Source organism: Pseudochaenichthys georgianus, unplaced genomic scaffold (assembly GCF_902827115.2).
Source record: "Pseudochaenichthys georgianus unplaced genomic scaffold, fPseGeo1.2 scaffold_441_arrow_ctg1, whole genome shotgun sequence".
Lineage (NCBI taxonomy): Eukaryota > Metazoa > Chordata > Actinopteri > Perciformes > Channichthyidae > Pseudochaenichthys > Pseudochaenichthys georgianus.
Genome location: NW_027263006.1, coordinates 5,001 through 24,041, shown reverse-complemented (window position 1 = coordinate 24,041; position 19,041 = coordinate 5,001). Strand labels below are relative to the sequence as shown.

The window sequence follows — 19,041 nt, the reverse complement described above, 5'->3', positions numbered from 1 at the left end:
TACTTTAAAGAGTCCTCTCCTGCTGATGTTCAGGTGTATATCAGTATGTAGTGTCTCTACTTTAAAGAGTCCTCTCCTGCTGATGTTCAGGTGTATATCAGTGTAGTGTCTCTACTTTAAAGAGTCCTCTCCTGCTGATGTTCAGGTGTATATCAGTATGTAGTGTCTCTACTTTAAAGAGTCCTCTCCTGCTGATGTTCAGGTGTATATCAGTATGTAGAGTCTCTACTTTAAAGAGTCCTCTCCTGCTGATGTTCAGGTGTATATCAGTGTAGTGTCTCTACTTTAAAGAGTCCTCTCCTGCTGATGTTCAGGTGTATATCAGTATGTAGTGTCTCTACTTTAAAGAGTCCTCTCCTGCTGATGTTCAGGTGTATATCAGTATGTAGTGTCTCTACTTTAAAGAGTCCTCTCCTGCTGATGATCAGGTGTATATCAGTATGTAGTGTCTCTACTTTAAAGAGTCCTCTCCTGCTGATGTTCAGGTGTATATCAGTATGTAGAGTCTCTACTTTAAAGAGTCCTCTCCTGCTGATGTTCAGGTGTATATCAGTATGTAGTGTCTCTACTTTAAAGAGTCCTCTCCTGCTGATGTTCAGGTGTATATCGGTATGTAGTGTCTCTACTTTAAAGAGTCCTCTCCTGCTGATGTTCAGGTGTATATCAGTACGTAGTGTCTCTACTTTAAAGAGTCCTCTCCTGCTGATGTTCAGGTGTATATCAGTATGTAGTGTCTCTACTTTAAAGAGTCCTCTCCTGCTGATGTTCAGGTGTATATCAGTATGTAGTGTCTCTACTTTAAAGAGTCCTCTCCTGCTGATGTTCAGGTGTATATCAGTATGTAGTGTCTCTACTGGGACATGTCTCATTTAGTGTTGTCTGAAACCAGAGCCCAGTCTGCTCTGATTGATTAGCTGTCCGGCTCTGTTGTGATTGGTCAAACAGCTTAGAGATGTCCCGCCCCTTAGCCTATCACGTACAATGTGTTGGAGCGCTAGCCAATAGCAGTGCGAGTGTAACGAAGTGATGTCACTATGTTCCGGTACTTTTTCCGGGATGTTAGCCATTGCAGACCATTTACATGCACCTCTATAACACACTACAGGAAAGGGAACCCCCCCCAAAGCACAATAGAGCCTCTTTAAATCCAGAACTCTTGAATAATAAATGAACAAGCCTTTTCTTTGATTACTTCCTTACAGTACCCGATACAACGTGCATGTTTTTCTACAATTTCTTTCGGAGAGCAGAGCCAAATGAAGAGCCTCATTATAACAAAATGGGACAAGTGACAGTTACATCACGCCTTCACACACAAACACTGCTCCACGGAGGAGAACGCACGCCGTGGGCACCTACAGTAACCTACATAGGGTACAGTCAGTACATTAGCTCTGAGGCTCCTTACTGTGAGTCAAGATGAAACCAGCAGCGTCTCTAAAACAGGGCAAGACATTCATTATTGATGATCTATTTCCTCTGAAGAATGCCCTAAATAGAGCGGTTGCATAACACATGTGTAGCTCGTGAGCTGCTGACGAGACTTTCCTGCCATTCCTGGCTTTTATGAATGATAGCAACTTCTCCCGCTTACCTCCAGGCTGCTGCCTTCCTGTATATCTCACAGCCTTGTGTTAAAAAAAGCAGATTTTAATTATTAACTTCAGCTACAGTTACGTTAAAAACAAACGTATTAAAAAACGAAATGTAATGCATGAAAACCAGTCAATTTGTGCAGAATTAATATAATTTCGCCTCTATGCTTTCTGCACTAATGCTACACTGTGCTTGTTTTAAACCCCTTTGCTTTTCTTCCTGCTAGAACTCAGAGATCAGTGACAGGTTTATAAATACTAAAGCCTCACTTTTACTGCAAACCTCCGAAAAAAAGCCCATGCAGTGTGGAGATAAATGCATGAAAGTGGGACCGCTGTGATCTGTTACAAAGGCTTTCATGGCTGAACCTAAAAAACCCTCAAATCTGACATAACAGATTCACTCTTGTGGGCGTTAAGACGGGGAACCACAGCTTTAAATATGTTTTTTAGCGCTATAGTTCGGCACACCTGTAACATAGTGAGAGGGAAAGAGACAAACAGTGAGCTTTAAAAAGGAAGGCAGCTTTTGTTATAGCTTTGACATACGGTTTCCATTCTTTATCGTAAGGCAGGCTAACTAGCTGCTCGCTGTAGGCGCTTTCACTCCGGAGTACTTTTCCCGTTTAGTTCCGTTAGTGCCTGGAATTTTGCGTTCACACCAAAAAGAGAACTCACGGCCTGTCCACACACAGGCATGAAAAAAATCTTGAAAAATCTTGATGCTAGGCGTGTCTGAAGCTTGCGAGCAACGCGACCAACAACCAATCAGGAATCTCCCGCCCCCGGCATACAAAGCAATAGCAATGTTAAAACGAAGTAAACTGGATATTGTTGTATATGTAAGACTATGGACTACGACATTTAGGTTGACCGTTTATTGAACACGTTGTTGTATACGCTTCCATGACAACACCACAACAACACAACTGTATCCGGTTCACACATCCCAAAACTCCCGGTGCCATCTTAAAGGCACAGTCACAACTGATGTGACACATACATAACATTTACCCCTCCCCACAAGGAACCCAATTAACTTTTAGCTATCTACTCTAGATGAACTGGGTAGACTGTCAGTCACCAGCATAGCCATGTGGATTATTCTGCCACGCAACAGACTATGCTCTGAACATTACCCCTGAGAGTCACAAGCTCACAATATAGTCCTCCAAGTATCTTGGTCTGACCCGGACACGGGCCGGATGAGCTTCAAAACGAACCACTGGCTCAACCGGCTCAGGTGGGAACCCGGCTGGACCCTGCAACTGCTCATCAGGAAAAACAAAGTCCCCGTCCTCCCTGGGCCCTGGGTCCACGATGGGGGGCGGTGCCACCTTCCGAAGCCGGCTTGCATGCCACCGTGATCCGTCGGCCAAACAAAAGGTGGCTGACCCCAGTTGAGCGGTGACCTTCATCGGCGCCGTCCAGAAGGATAGCAGCTTGTGGTCCCGGTTAGGACGGTGAATCCTGACCCAGTCTCCCACTGTGAAGGAAGGTGCTCTCACCCTCCGTCTCTTGTCGAAGGGTTTGGTTGAACCTTTCCACCCCCCCATTTGCTTGCGGGTGGTAGAAAGCTGTACGGATGTGTTTAATCCCCCTCTCTTCCACAAAGGTGGCGAACTCAGAGGAGACAAATTGTGGGCCTTTATCCGTAGTGATGGCGTTAGGACTGCCCCACCGAGCAAACAGAGAAGAGAGGAAGTCTGTGACCACCCGAGCCGTTACGGACCCTGTGGCGACCACCTCTGGCCATTTCGAATGGAGGTCGTAGGCCACCAGGAGGAAGCGTTGGTGGTGCGGGACGCCATGCAGCTCCCCACAGATGTCCAGCTGCATGTGCTCCCAAGGCGCGTGTGGCCACTGCAAGGGCTGCAGGGGCGGTGGCGGGCCAGTTTTGCCACTGACCAGACAGGCCGTGCACTCCTTCACCATTGTCTCTATATCTCGATCTATGCCCGGCCACCACACCAAATCCCTGCAGCGCTGTTTTACCTTCACGATACCCAGGTGGCCCTCGTGCGCCATAGACAATACGCGGGCCCTGAGGTCGATGGGAACGAACGTGCGGAGGCCCCGAGCCACGCAGACACCGTTCCAGCAGGTCAGCTCGTCCTTGACCCGATGAAAAGACGCCAGCTCCTCCGGGAACTTCGCAGGCCATCCCTCCGGGATGTAAGTGCGGAGCAGGGAGAGCGTGGGGTCCTCCTCCGACGCGAGCCGAAGGTCATCTAGGGAAACCGCGGCCTGAAGCGGGGCGTGGAGCATGAGTATGAGCTCTGACTCTGTTGCGTCCGGGCCTTCGCCGGGCGCTGGGGTGGGGGTGGCGCCGGAGAGCAGGTCAGCCACCACATTCTCCCTGCCGGGAGTAAACACTGTGGTGAAGTCATACGGCAGGAGTCTCTCTGACCAGCGGTAGATCCTCAGCGGTTTGTGCCCCGACCCCGATGTAGCAAGCAGGGCTGTAAGAGCCTGATGGTCAGTACGCAACGTAAAATGCCGCCCATACACGTACATGTGCCACCGCTCGCACGCCCAGACGCAGGCCAGCGCCTCCCGCTCCCCCACTGAGTATTTCTGTTCGGCCGAGTTGAGGGACCGAGAGGCGAACGCCACCGGGCGTTCTGTGCACCCCTGGATCTGGGACAGCACCGCCCCTATTGCCGTATTGGACGCGTCACAGGTCACGAACGTGGGGCTCTTCAGGTCAAAGAATGCGAGCACCGGCGTTGAGGTGAGCTGCGTCTTGAGCTGGCGAATAGCGGCAGAGCAGGCCGGGGTCCACTCCCAGACTGCGTCCTGTTTCAGGAGTTGACGTAGTGGGGAGGTGGTCGAGGAGTACTGAGGAAGGAAGCACAGGTAGTAGGCCGTCATCCCCAGAAACGAAGAGATCTGAGCCGGACAGGACGGCTCAGGCAGGCGCAGCACCGCCTCTACGTTGGAGTGTAACGGGCTGAGGCCGTCGGCGGTCAGGCGGAACCCCACAAACTCGATGGCTGGAACAGCGAAGGTGCACTTTTCCCCATTGAGTGTGAGGTTGTGACTGGCGAGGACGTCCAGCACCCTCGCCAGGCGTTCGTCATGAACGGCTGGTGTAGCACCATGAACCACTATGTCGTCCAGGAAGACGACCACGCCCGGGATGCCGGCGAAGATGGTGGACATGATTTTTTGAAAACAGCTGGGGGCCGAGCTGGTGCGGGTGTAGCGAAACACTCCGACATGAGTCACGAAAGCTGTAAGGCTGCGGCTGTCAGGGTGCAGCGGAACCTGCAGGTAGCCTTGACGAAGGTCTAGTTTCGTGAACATGGAAGAGCCGTAGAATTGTGCGGCTAGCTCCTCCACTGTGGGCAGCGGATACCTGTCGGGTATCACGGCCTTGTTGCACGGGCGCAGGCCCCCTGACTTCTTCTTCACCACCATCAGGTTTGAAATCCACGGGGAAGCATCAATGCGTTCGATGATGCCCGCGTCCAAGAGTTTTTGCAGCTCGGCGGTGACGTCGTCGCGCAGTGCGAGAGGCAGGCGGCGTATGGGCTGAATCACAGGGTGTACCTCAGGCTTGAGAAGGGGCTGGTGGTCAAAGGCGGTGAGGCAGCCCAAACCACTGAACAGGGCAGGCCAGCGCTGATGCCACGGCGAGCCAACAGACAAGATAGCGACCCCAGAATTGTCCACAAGGGTGAAACCCAACTCACAAAACAAATCAAAACCCATGAGGTTGGCCCCCTGGTGAGACACTTGAAAGGTGAATGCGGGGAGAGTCTTAGTCCCGTAACGCACAGCCAAGGTGATTGTGCCCGCCATTCCAATTTTAGAGTGTCCATACCCATACAAATCCTCGGCGTCGGCGGTGATTGTTCGGAGCGGAAAGAGACGCCGGACCGTGGAAACATTCAGGAGGGACTTGGAGGCCCCCGTGTCCAGCAGCAGCGGGAGGCAGACCCCATCCAGCTCCACCGTGCAGCAGTTTAGCCGTCGGGAGATGGCGCCCACGGAGTGGATGGTCGTCGGTGCGTGTGGCCCAGGCGTACGTGGAGGTGGGCCGTCGGCTGCAGGAACAGAGCGACAGACCCGTGCAAAATGGTTCTGTCTGCCACAGCGTTGACACCTCTGTCCCTTGGCAGGCAGTTCGGAGCTCGACTCTGGTGCGATGATGAGCCACAATTACCACAGGGCCGGCGTGCTGCTGTACCCTGGCGTGCTGCAAAGTTCACATCAAAGTTGTCCTCCGGGAAAACCTCCCCGTGAGGCTCCATGGGTAGCGCCACCGTTTGAGTTAGTAGCATGGGTCTGTGGGGAAAAGAACCGGAGGAGGGAGCTAGCTGGGATGCTAAGGCTGCTGCTGACTCAAGCTGGAAAGCTACCTCCACTGCTCTTGTTAAAGTGAGCTTGTCTGTCATCATTAGCAGCTTTTCTCTGAGAGTCGGGCTGTTAGTGTGCTCAGCCAGCTGATCCCGTATTAGTTCATCCTCCAGCGCCCCGAATTTACAGAGGCTGGCTAGTCCCCTCAGATCAGCCACGTAATGGTGGACGGACTCACCCGCCTGTTGCCGGCGTTGCCGAAAAACAATCCGCTGGAGCATAACATTTTGTGGGGCAGCAAAGTGTCCAGTGAGCAGTGTAACACAGTCCGCATATTTCGGAGCGAGTCCGAGAGTCCGAAAAATCCGCTGTCCCTCGCTGCCCAGTGAGTGTATCAGCAGGGCTTTCTTCCTGTCGTCGTTAGCTTCAGCTAGCCCCGCGGCTACTATGAACGTTTCGAAGGACTCAAGCCAGCGAACCCACGGAATCGGCGGTTCGCCCGGCAGTGCGAGGAACGGGGAGAGAGGTGATAGTAGAGAATCCATAATCCTCGTCGCCAATGTTGTATATGTAAGACTATGGACTACGACATTTAGGTTGACCGTTTATTGAACACGTTGTTGTATACGCTTCCATGACAACACCACAACAACACAACTGTATCCGGTTCACACATCCCAAAACTCCCGGTGCCATCTTAAAGGCACAGTCACAACTGATGTGACACATACATAACAGATATAAACTCCCCAAACAGGCGAAACCCTACCAGTTTCCCCCACTGTCTCTCCACCTCCCTCCATGCGGTTCCTCCGGTTTGTATCCGTTAATAGTTCTGGTCGTAAAGAACCGGGTGATTTGCTACCGTAATTTCTCGTTTGGAATATGAGGAAATGAACTGCGGTCTGGTTCTCCCAGCTTACACGCGGTTTGATTGGCTAGCGCTTGTACTGTCAGATTTGCATAAACGGGATTTGATTGGCTGATGCCAGCTTCGAAAGCATCGGGAGCATCAAAAGTTGAACATTGCTCAACTTTTGATGCTCGCGATGCTTTCAAAGCCATGCTCCGCTCCCCACAATGCAGTTCGGTGAAGATTCAAAATCTTCTACGTCACCCCATTCAAGTGAATGGGCGAAGCTTTGAAAGATTTTTCATGCCTGTGTGTGGACGGGCCGTTAGATCAGAGAACTTTTACCACCATTTTAGAGCCTGCTAGAGAGGTGGGACTTTCCAGGGGAGAAAAATGTACCAATTTCTATTGGCTGGGCGAATTGCAAACCACGCCCCATAAAACTATGACATTTTTTTTTTAAGCCGCCAAGAAGAAGAAGAAGAAGAAGAAGAAGAAGAAGAAGAAGAAGAAGAAGAAGAAGAAGAAGAAGAAGAAGAAGAAGAAGAAGAAGAAGAAGAGGAGACGTCAGCGGCTTCATTTGCCTAATCCTCTCTCAGGAACTTATTCTGGTGTGAACGCGATCTGCTCTTAGTTCCATGGGGCACTAAGTGCTAAAAAATGTCCAGGGTTGGGGCGCTGCGGATTTCGGGGGGGAGAGAGTTCCAGAGGGTGGGGGATGCCACACTGAAGGCTCTGTCACCAAAAGTCCGCAACCTGGTGCGGGGGGTGGAGAGGAGATCCTGTCCAGATGATCTTAGCTTCCGGGATGGAGTGTGGGAGAGGTCAGACAGGTGTTGGGGGGCGAGGGCATGGAGGGATTTGTAAGTCAGAAGAAGGAGTTTATAGGTGATACGGTGATAGGTGATAAGTGCTGGGAAATAAGTGCTGGGAAATAAGTACGGCAAAGTGCTTGGTGTGAATGCGGCTATTGTTCCACAGATAATGCGATGAAAACACATATTACTCTAACTTGGGTCAAGTGACAATTAATAAACACAATTAAAAGTAAGTGATTAAAGGATAATACCTTTATACATTCGGAGTAGAGGAATCTGGTAAATGAGATATATGGAATCGAAATCAATTTCATATTATTGATGAAAGATGGGAACATTTGGTTAGATACAGAACATTATATTATATTGTCTATCGGACATTTCTTTCTCTCTGTCTTTTGTTCTCTATTCTGATTTGTGGATTGTTATTAAGTTATTTAATGTTTAGTTTTGATTTGATCTCATTTTGTTATATGTAATCCAATCATTTCTTAAAATGCAAATGTATGTCTTATATCTTAAGGCAACACAATGAAGCTTAGAATATGTATGTGTTAATTATTAAATGTATCTGATGCTTTACTGCAAGAAACCGTAGAAAATACAAATTTAAAATACAGAGAAAGATGATTTTGTTGGTTGAACAGAAACAGATAATGGCGTTTCTGTGTCTTCTAATCTTGTACTCTAGATACATGCATAGATAAAATGCGTTAACTATTGAAATGTGCTTTTGTTTCATGACACAATTCCAAAGTGATGATACCTTCACATCTACATTGAAATCCCCCAGGTATCCCAGTATATGTTGAGCAGTGTTAAAAGTCATAAAGGATGAATAAAGCGTACAAAAGACTACAGCTGCTGCTCCACGGGGGCCATAGCTTGAAAACACAGCTGCAGCTAATGTCATTAATTATGGATACGATGGGTTTACACAAGCTAATGAGCTAGCATTGGCCAGTGTTATTGTCAGGATTCGGTAATTGGTACCCTTGATTTAAACTAAGCTACTATCAAGGGCGGCACTTTGTAGTGAAAAGTGGTAGGAACAAGACGGCGTAGATTAAAAATCAAACGGTCTTCAACATGCGATTTTAGGAAATGTAATCGTGTGAGGTAGATGATTACTGGATGGCAGGTCTGGAAGAAATGCTTAGCTGTGCATAAATAGGATGCTATCACTTACTTACTGCTGCATTGTTGGTATCTTTTAAGAGTCAGAGGTGCTTTTACCAGGGCCGAATTCACCATATACATTGGGAGGGACACATCCCCCCCAATATTCAGATACGCTCAAAATGTCCCCCCCAATATATAACCTAACTGATATTAAAAAAATTGCTATTCTATGACATTTTTCTTTTGGCTATTTGTATACTTGAAAATCTTTATTTTCTGTTATTGTGAACTTCACCAAAATGATATATTCTTTTCATATGTAAATTGGTTCCGCCTTTGTTTGTTTAGGCATACTTTTATTTTGTACCCAGGGGGTGTATTTCGCTGTCGCACGTCCGAGTCCAGCTTCAGTTAGAGTTGATGCTCCAAGCAGTTCAGTCATGTTTTAATTTGCCCTCCATCAGTTCTGGTATCTTTTTCTAGTTAGCCCTAAACTATAATATTTTATTTCATAATGGTAATGTTAATGAACCCTCCGGCTTAGCTTCTTTGTGTAAATAACTTGTAATTCTGATATTAAAACCGAACTTTTTAGGAATAGTAGCTCGGGGAGTGATTTGTAAAATATGCATAAAGAAAAAAGTCAATCTGCTTCCAGTTCTGTTTCAAATGGGTGTTGAGAGATGTATCCATCGATCTCTTCATGTTGCTCTCAAAGTGCACCAGATTGATGCTTTCAACTTCAACATTTAAAAAATGGGAGCATGCCCCCGGACCCCCCCCAGAGGAGGTTAGGTCCACCACCTGCCCACACCCCCCGTCAAATTGTCCCACCCACATTGAGGATGCTTCCTACGCCCATGCCTGAGACACAGTTTCGTGAATATTGATGTTTTTTGCCCCCACGGGCGGAGGCATGGGGTTTAACCGGTTTTAAAGTATCCCATGTGTTAGTGAATTTTTATATATTCTCCTTTAGAATGGCAGGAAATTAGTATTCAAATTTTGATTGAATTTGTGCCCCCCCCCAAGGTAGACTCCATGGTTACGGCCTTGCCTTTTGCCGTTGTCCAATCTTTTTAGTTTACGAGGCTCTGCTGGAGAGAGAATTTGTCTTTTTTGAGGTTTTTGTTCAAAGCGCTTTGGATCCAGGATACGGCAAAGTTATATCTCACAGGATAACAGCACAGTGAAAGCCTTAGGGGTAGATAATGGCTCCAAGAAGAATGAAGGTTGAGAACCACCGCCATCAATTATTGAGATGAAGTTTGAGAAGATGAACATGCCATGACTGTTACTCACACACTCTGCTGTTTACTGGCACCATCACCTCATGCATCCTCTTCTCTGTAAAGTACGCAAGCATGAATGTGCCCAAACCTTTTAACATGTTTTCTGCACTTCAGTTAATGTTTCTTGCATCACAGCAGCTCCATTTGCAACAAGGACAAATATTGAAGACAAGAGACAAAGGAACAAACAGCAGCATCTACTTTTCAATGTCACTTCTTCATGCCTCTAAGTGCCAGGATATGTGACCGCAGTAGAGTACGACAACACGTGCTTTGGTGTGTCGGACACAAACCATGCATTTTGTTTACTGTTGTTGTTGTTTATTTCAAATATTTTAGCATGCATACCATAGACTGTATATATATACGGTATTTGTAACAATATTCCCTACTCACCACGAACACGGCTAAAGCTAAAGGGTCAAGTACAGTACTATGACTAACTAACGTTGTAGCCTCTATGGTTGTAGCCTAGCAGAGTGGACAAGTTGCTGTTAGCTGACAGTGAGGCATGTACGTGTCCATCAACGTGACCACGCCCTAATTTATGCAAACACTTTAAGACCTAATATAAATAAAAGGGTCGTGTTAGAAAACAATTCACTCAAAGATCCATAATCATGAAGGTGGAATCTAACTATATCGATAATAAAAATGTATGGAGCCAGGGGTAGAAACAGGTTTTTTTCTGCTGTGAAGGTTTTAACATGGGGGTCTATGGAAATTGCTCCTTTCTGCAGCCAGTCCCTAGCGGCCAATATATGAACTGCAGTGTGTGGCACTTCCGTATTGGCGTCCCGGCTCTTCCCCAGTTTGCCGCTTGGTGCAGACACACAGTACAGCCAGTAGACTGTGGAGAGAAACCATAGCACAGGAGATGAAGCTGGGCATTGTGGAGTCTTTTTATTTTAAAGTCTTTATTAAGGAGTGCAGATTTAAATGTATAATGTAAGAAAACAGAAAAGAAGAAACCAAGATATTTAGGATAAAAAATGTGTCCTCTTAAATTATAGGATAGGCTTCCAGAATAGTAAAGTTAACACATGCTGATTTAGTTTAATACTCTAATTAAAAACATGTTTGTGTGATTAATAAATAATGTCACCAACTGCATTCACAAAAGACGTCTACTTATAATATATACATTTATATTTTAAGATGAATTGTAACAGTGTAATCCTGCTTGTAATCCCCATTTCTTTTTAAAATGTAACTGTAATCTGATTACATCTTTCATTAATGTAACAGTAAGGGAATACAGTCAGCTTTTTTTGCATCCTGATTAGGTAATCTGATTTCAATTATTATTATTTCTATTTATATTATTATATGATTGTTATATTAGTATTATTATATTATATTACTATTAATGTAATATTATTATTATTATGTTAATATTATTTGTATTATTATGCATGTATTATTGTTAATATTATCAATCAATCAATCAATCAATCAATCAATCAATCAATCAATCAATCAATCAATCAGTTTATTTATATAGCCTAATATCACAACTGTTACATTTGTCTCAGTGGTCTTCACAGTGTGTACAGAATATCAGTATGACAATACGACACCCTCTGTCCTTAGACCCTCTGTCCTTAGGCCCTCTGTCCTTAGACCCTCTGTCCTTAGACCCTCACATCGTACAAGGAAACACTTCCAGAGAAAACCCACAGTTTAAAGGGAACATGGGAGAAACCTCAGGGAGAGCAAGAGAGGAGGGATCCCTCTCCCAGGACGGACAGACGTGCAATAGATGCCGTGTGTAAATTGAAAAGATAATACATTTGCAACATAGGTAGTCCAGATGTTTGGAAATGCGTGTGTGTATAATAGGAAGATGAATCCACGAGGACATCCATCCAGGACCGATGATCCAGGACCACAGCCACGACTCACGATCCAGCGCTCGGGATCCAGGACACAGGACCGCAGGATCATCCATGACTCCGGATATTATTATTATTGCTGATGTATTATTATTCCCATAATATTATTATATAAGTGTTATTATTATTATTATTATTATTATTGAATATGTCTTTATTGAACAATTAATTTCAAAAAGAGAAGAGATGCTATCTGCCAGATAGTTTCCATCTGTAGTCGAACAATCAACAAACATTAAAATATCTCCTATCACGCTAACAATTGAAACAGATCAAAATGCAGGTGTATCAAATATAAAAACTAGTACTTTATCAATATAAATATCATTTTAAAATTCATGTAAATCTCATATTACAGAATGTTGGCAAGACTGGTTGCCGAAGGGAAAAAGTGTGAAAATCTAAACATGTTTTAAGATCAGCTGGAAGCATAATGTGTGATGGCCGTAAAAGAGAGAGCAGATATAGTTTCATTACTTTATCCCTCCTGTCGTCTTCGGGTCAAATCTGACCGAGTTACTACTTTCATCAATCATAACTTTTTAGTTTTACATTCGATTGCATTCAGGCTTCATGAAGTCCTTCACAGGAGACCTTTGAACATATAAAATGGCTGATCACCACTTTCATTGCATTTTGGATGATTTAGTCAACTTTGTAACACCATGGTGTTCCCGCTCAAACATGACCGCCATGAAGAAAAGGAATTAGTAACCATCCGGATCTCACACACCTTGAATATATATATACACGCGCACACACACATTTGACACATTTCCCGCTCTTATGTGCCCCTCCCCCCACATGGATAACAACTGGCACACCAATACATGTTCAGTGTCTGTTCTTTGTATATTTACTGCAGTTCTTCATGTATACCAGTACTCTGATACAATATGTACAGTTTGAAAGGGTGTTAAATGAAATTTGTTGATGATTAATGGTTTTTGTGTTAATGTAAAAGCAGTTAAAACAGGACCGGTCGAACACCAAAAGTGAGGGGGGGGGGGGGGGGGGGGGGGGGAAGACAACAGGAGGGTTAATGTCCCACGTTCAAACATCTGTCTCTTTTGTGTTCAGGCGCTGAAATAGCTCCAATTCGAGCTTGTAAATGAATCATTTTTTTAGGAGAACATCAATGAGCAAGAGTTCTTCAAATGCTTTACAACGATGACTTTAATATTATGACAGGTAGAAAATTACACAACAGAATTAGTTCACATAATTACACCTTTGTGTTACAAGAAAAAGAAGAACTACGAATTGGTATTTCCAGTAATGTCCCTGAAGTCATATTAAGTAAGCGTTATGATAAATCATAACCAGGGAAGTCCATGTTTATATAATGTCTTGTTTCAAGACGTATCACATATTACATTTGACTAAAAGCACAAAAACTAAATCTAGAACTTGAGGCTTTTTGCTGAAACGACCTCATCTTTAAACGCAACTAAAAGGACATTACATCCGGATAAATGACATTGATGACCTCAGCCGTTGTGATAGAACAGGATCTGACAACATTATGTAACATTAGTTTACACCCACACACATACAATAAAGAGAGAGGGACAACATGCTAATGATGAAGCAGTGTCTTACTTCTTTTACAAGTAATTTAGACGATACAGAGGTGTTAACTGATTGGGAACGATTAATCGAATATTCGGTATTCGAATATGAGTTATGAATATTTGTATTACAAAGAAAAATACATTTGACAAATTCGACTTGGTTTCTACACTTATTTGAACATGTATGTATTTATTTCCAAAAATTATTGAAAAAAAATTGTTAAAAAAAAAAGTAAAAAAAAAAATTGTTACAAAAAAATGTTTTACCCAATTTTTTTTTTATATAGGATATGTACATTTCGGTTAACCGGTTAACCGTTTTTTGGGGGGTCGAATATTCGAATATACATTTGCTTTCAAATTCCCATCCCTGAGACCAGTGTTTTTCCAGAAGTAATGCACTCAGAGTGTTTGCGGTACAGGGGTTATGATGAGAGGGGCAGAGTTTGCTCCATTGTTGCTTTTGTAAAGGTAGAAGTATGGATACATTCTCTCTGTAAAGTGGAAGCCGGTATAGGAATGTATTTGTGACTTAGAGTCCACGTCGTAGAAAGAAATCACTCCCTGATTATAGTCCACAAAGACGCCCACCTTCTGCAGCTCTTCTCTCAGTCTCATTTGAACTGTTGGTGATGCACGTGCGTAGTACGATCCGTCACGAAGCTCAATGGCCCAGCCACCATCTTTTACTGACATACCTTTGACCTTCTTTCTTTCACAGGACTCTTTCACCACTCCAACAATCCACTGAGGTTTCCCCTTCACTTGCACCTCATAGTAAAACCTCCCTGCTGTAAACCCCTCCTTTGACAAAACCTCCGGATACATTTCAAATCTCTTTACATTGGAGGGAAGAATCTGCTCCGTGTCTGCATATTCCACCTGTTTCCCATCCTGGCTTATGACCAGTGAGCAATGTGCTGTGTCGGGGTCAAAGGTCAAGTCCACTGCATGTTCTCTCATTCTCTTCATCTTGATCTTATTTTGAAGCTCCTCCACTATCTGATCAGCGTTCTGTTTCAGCAGACCCACAGCTCGCCTCACTGCCTGCAGGGACAGATGGCAGTGGACACCGACGTTGGTCCAGTCCTTGTTTAAAGGAGAGCGCAGGGTTCGGAAGGTCTGAACACATTGATGGGGATCCTCAGACTGTGACAGCTGCTCCAGCTGGCGGCTCCTGCTCTGGAGATCAGCAACTTCGGTCCTCAGATCCGCGAGGAAGCCGTCAGCCTCCTGCTTCGTTGCTCTGTACCTCTCCTCAATCCCCTCAACAAGCTCCGCCTGGTTTCTCCGAAGGGAGCTGATCAAGTCGCTGAAGACCTGCACACTGGCTTCTTTCTCTCTCTCTGCTTCTTTCTGGCTCTCATCAACTGAGCTTTCTATCTCAGCTATCTTCTCGGCCCGGGATTGAATCATCTGTTTGAAATTTGCCATGGTCTCGTCTTTTATTGCCATCACTACTTCAAATTCTTCCTCGATCGGGACGACATCGTGACTCTTGTGATGGGTTTTCATACACAAGACACACACACAGGCCTGGTCAGTCCTGCAGTACAGTTCTGTTATCTTGTTGTGCACTTTGCACATCCTGTCTTCAAGATTGTTCACCGGGTCTAACAGTGCGTGGCTCTTGAGAGCAGCAACTCTCTGGTGTGGCTCGAGGTGCACTTCACAGAAAGACACTAAACACGTCAGGCAGGATTTAACTGCGTTTCCTTTCATCTCAGAGCAGATATCACAAAGAACGGCGTCTGGTCCAGGAAGTGGGGGGTCTGATGAGGCTTTGATTTGAACTAACGTCTTAAGCTCAGCAGCTAACTCAGAGACGAAGGTGTTGACGTGTAGTTCAGGTCTTTGAGAGTTCTTTTGCAGAGTGGACACTGGCAAATAGCACTGCCATCCCAGTACTTGTGGATACATGCAGAGCAGAAATTGTGTCCACATGGCGTTGTAACTGGCTTAGTGAACACTTGCAGGCAGACAGAACATAGGAACTTCTCCTCGGACAGCAGACTGCTAGCAGTTGCCATATCTGTACAAAAAGTAATACTACAATTACAACACTTATAATAAAATAATCCGCTATAAAAGTAGTTCATATTCTTCCTCGATACAATTATAAATCTCTTACCTGTAAAGTAGCAGGTTAAAAAGCAGCTGTGCTCTTTGAAAGCTTGTCCTGAACTCCTGGTTGAGTTTCGTTTCAGCAGAAGTCCCTTCACTGCTCTGGGAGTTTACACTTCCTGCTAACATTTAACTTTTTAGTTTCCATTCACATGACTAGACCTGCTGTATTTGTCGTGTAACATCAGGACCTCATGATCAGGACAGGGAGTGTTGCGTTACAATTACTTGTTACATGTAAAACAAATGTAATCAGTAACCTAATCTGAATATCACAATATATAAGTGTCAGGATTGGGGGTTATCAGGACCCAAATGCAGAATGAGGAGAAGGGGTACAAAGTATAACAAAAAGCGAGCTTTATTTAACAAAAGCTGCAGGGGTGGGGAGCCTCCGGCCCTCGGGCCGTATACGGCCCGCGAGACCATTTGATACGGCCCTCGAGGTAATTTATAAACACACGCAACATTTTTTTTTTAAAGAAATCTAGACCGGAAACAAATGAAACAAGCGAGTACCTGTTTTTCCTGGCAGTCCATGAACACAACACGAGCCTAACGTGTCATCACGTGGTATATGTCTCGTCTGACAGGGGTGCAGTTCTGACGGAGAGCACCAGATCACGGCTCCGGCACTTCCAAAAATGGCAGTACCCATAAGGAGCAGTACACATGCCGCAGTTTTTGCGTGGCTGTGTCTTTAGCACAGGTTTTTAGTTGAAAGCCCGGTGGCTTCTGTTCATCTGTCATACTGATCATACAGTCAATAACTTTGTTGTTATTAGCATCTGGTTAGCTAGCTATGCTAACAAATATAAAAAGCTTTTTCTTCAACCATGGGTAAAGGCACATATTTATATGATCATTATAGTTATAAAAAAACAAGAGAATAAAGTAAACAGGTATAAAATACTATTACAGTAAAAAAAGTTGTTATTAATAAACAAGAATACAGTTTCAAGGAGAGTGATTTGTAAAATATCCATAAAGAAAAATAAATCTGTTTACAGTTCTGTTTCATATGGGTGCTGAGAGATGTGTCCATAGATCTCCTAATGTTGCTCTGAAAGTGCACCAGATTGATGCTTTTAACTTTTAAATCTTCCCGGGGGAGCATGCCCCCCGGACCCCCTAGATGAGGTTAGGTCCCCCCCACTTACATCATGTCCACATGGATAGGAAACTAAATACATGTGTCCATATCTTGTGTCCATATCTTTCGGTTTTGGTGGTCATGCCACAACCATGCACGTGCATGCATGCACGAGTCATGGTGAGATATCTGGATTAAGAGGTTGCTTTTTCTTTGCACATCATGAAAGAAAGGCCAAATGAATGGGCTGTGATCTTAGTATTTTTAAGCAGAGGTCAATGATTTGTACGGCCCTCGGAGGATGTTGAAAAAATTGAAATGGCCCTTGTAGACAATGGAAACACAAGAAAAAACCTCTTGTGCATACCGAAAATTGGTCACAGCATTGTATCGCTTACACATCCTGATACATTTCACATGATAAAGAGCAAAAATAAATAAATAAATATATATATATATTTAATTAACTAAAAACAGAAAAAAAATAAAGATGAAAAGCAAAAAAATAATAATACCTACAGTAGAGGGGGGACATATATACTTAGTCAGGGGATAGGACTTTCAATGAATTCAAATATGATATAAAGGGCTGCCATTTCCCATAAAACGTAGTTTATTGTGGAGTATTTTACAGTGTTCAGATGTATCACCAACACAGGATCTAGTTGCAGTTTGACTTTAAATACCTTTGAGAAAAATGAGGATATTGCATCCCAAAAGTCCCAATTTTTTTTTAATCATTTTATTCCAAATATTTATTTAATTTTTTATTTAATTTTCAATTTATTATGTCTGTAGAAATATGACTATTCTTTTCTGTTTTAATTATCTTTTGTTGCAAATATTTATTCGATTTTTATTACATTTTCAGCATCTTATGTTTGTAGAAATATTGCTATTCTCTTCTGCTTTAATTATTTTTTATTGCAAATATTTATTATATCTTTTTTTTCTGCTGTTTTTTATTGCTATAGCTGTCTGTCAGCGTGGCGTGGCCGACCATCGCTAACACCATAAATGTCCCCCTTTTCCCAGACGTTTTTCACCCACTTGTACTTTTCCATGGCTGCTGATAGTTTCTATGGCAACAAACGAAGATAAGGGGGCTCCTTGACAGACGACCGTCAAGCAGACAACACAGGGGGCGGCTTGGAGAATCAATAATCTGCAGGGGTTTTAACCGTAGTAAAGTAAATTACAAAAGCAGACGTTTACTTGCCCCAAATACAAGTAGTTTTATTTGTATTAGTCTTTATATATGCAAATAAATCTGTAGTTTTTCACGTATCCACGCACCCAGCTAACTCAGAGTGTTCCATCAAGAACTAAAACAATATAGTAGCACTATTAAAAACATTATGAATAAAAAGACAATCTAAACTCATGGTAATTGAATGTATGTCTTTTGTGTCTACCCCCGATATATGATGGCATATATGTCCTTGTATACAACACTACACAATTAAAAGGTTTTCAACATATAAGTGTTTTAGCCAATCACTACACAGAGTTTTCATCACGGGGAGTGCCTTAGCCAATCAGAATGCAGCCTAGTCTACGCTTGACGCTTGACAGACGCGAGGTGCCACTGTAGAGAAAGCTAACAATATGTCAGGTAAAAACCAAAAACACTATTAATATCGAAACGGTAACACTTTGTAATTCGTTGTAAGGTTGTAGATGTGTTTGTGAGAAGCCCTGCTCACTGAAAGCTGACAACTGACTGAAGAACTCCTGAATCATGAGTCTGTAAATAATTAAATATTAGATAATAATTTAATAAATGCTACGTCATGACGTACTCGGCTAAGCTAACCAGCTAAAAACATTAGCATTAATTGATGCAATGAAACATAGCAATTAGCTAACTGTTGTACAACAGAGCTATGGTAAAGCTTTTTATAAACAGTCTCTATTGATAACTTAACATGACAGAATATAAAAACAGTACATTTAGTTTTTAATTGCTCAATGTTTTCTATGGCTGTTTTAAGTTACTTTAAAAGGTATTTTATTTCATCTGTAGGCCTATAGTGATTCTGGTTTAGAATAAGAACAAGACTTAACAAAACGGTGTCAAGTTACATTGTATAGTGTTTAGTTTGTTGAGCCGGTTATTCATTTTACTTTAAAGGTTATTTAAAATGTGTTAATTATAGATTTTCACATTATTACTGTATATTTTCCACTTTTTTTTTTTACAATTTTGGATCAATTAAGTACCTCTTATCTTATCTTATTTGTACATGTTTTGTTCAAGTTAAAGGAACCATTCTTGCTGGATCAGAAAGACAGTTTCGAATAAATAATTCTGGCCATGTCAATCTCTGCAGGTCAGGTTTTCTTCGAGTTGATTTGAAGATGATGGCG

At 43.5% G+C, this 19,041-nt stretch overlaps 1 pseudogene; it reads right to left on the bottom strand.

The window, feature by feature from the left end:
* Positions 1-13,045: 13,045 nt before the first annotated feature.
* LOC117442567 (E3 ubiquitin-protein ligase TRIM39-like) lies at positions 13,046-16,163 on the bottom strand (annotated as a pseudogene).
* Between the last annotated feature and the right edge of the window lie 2,878 nt (positions 16,164-19,041).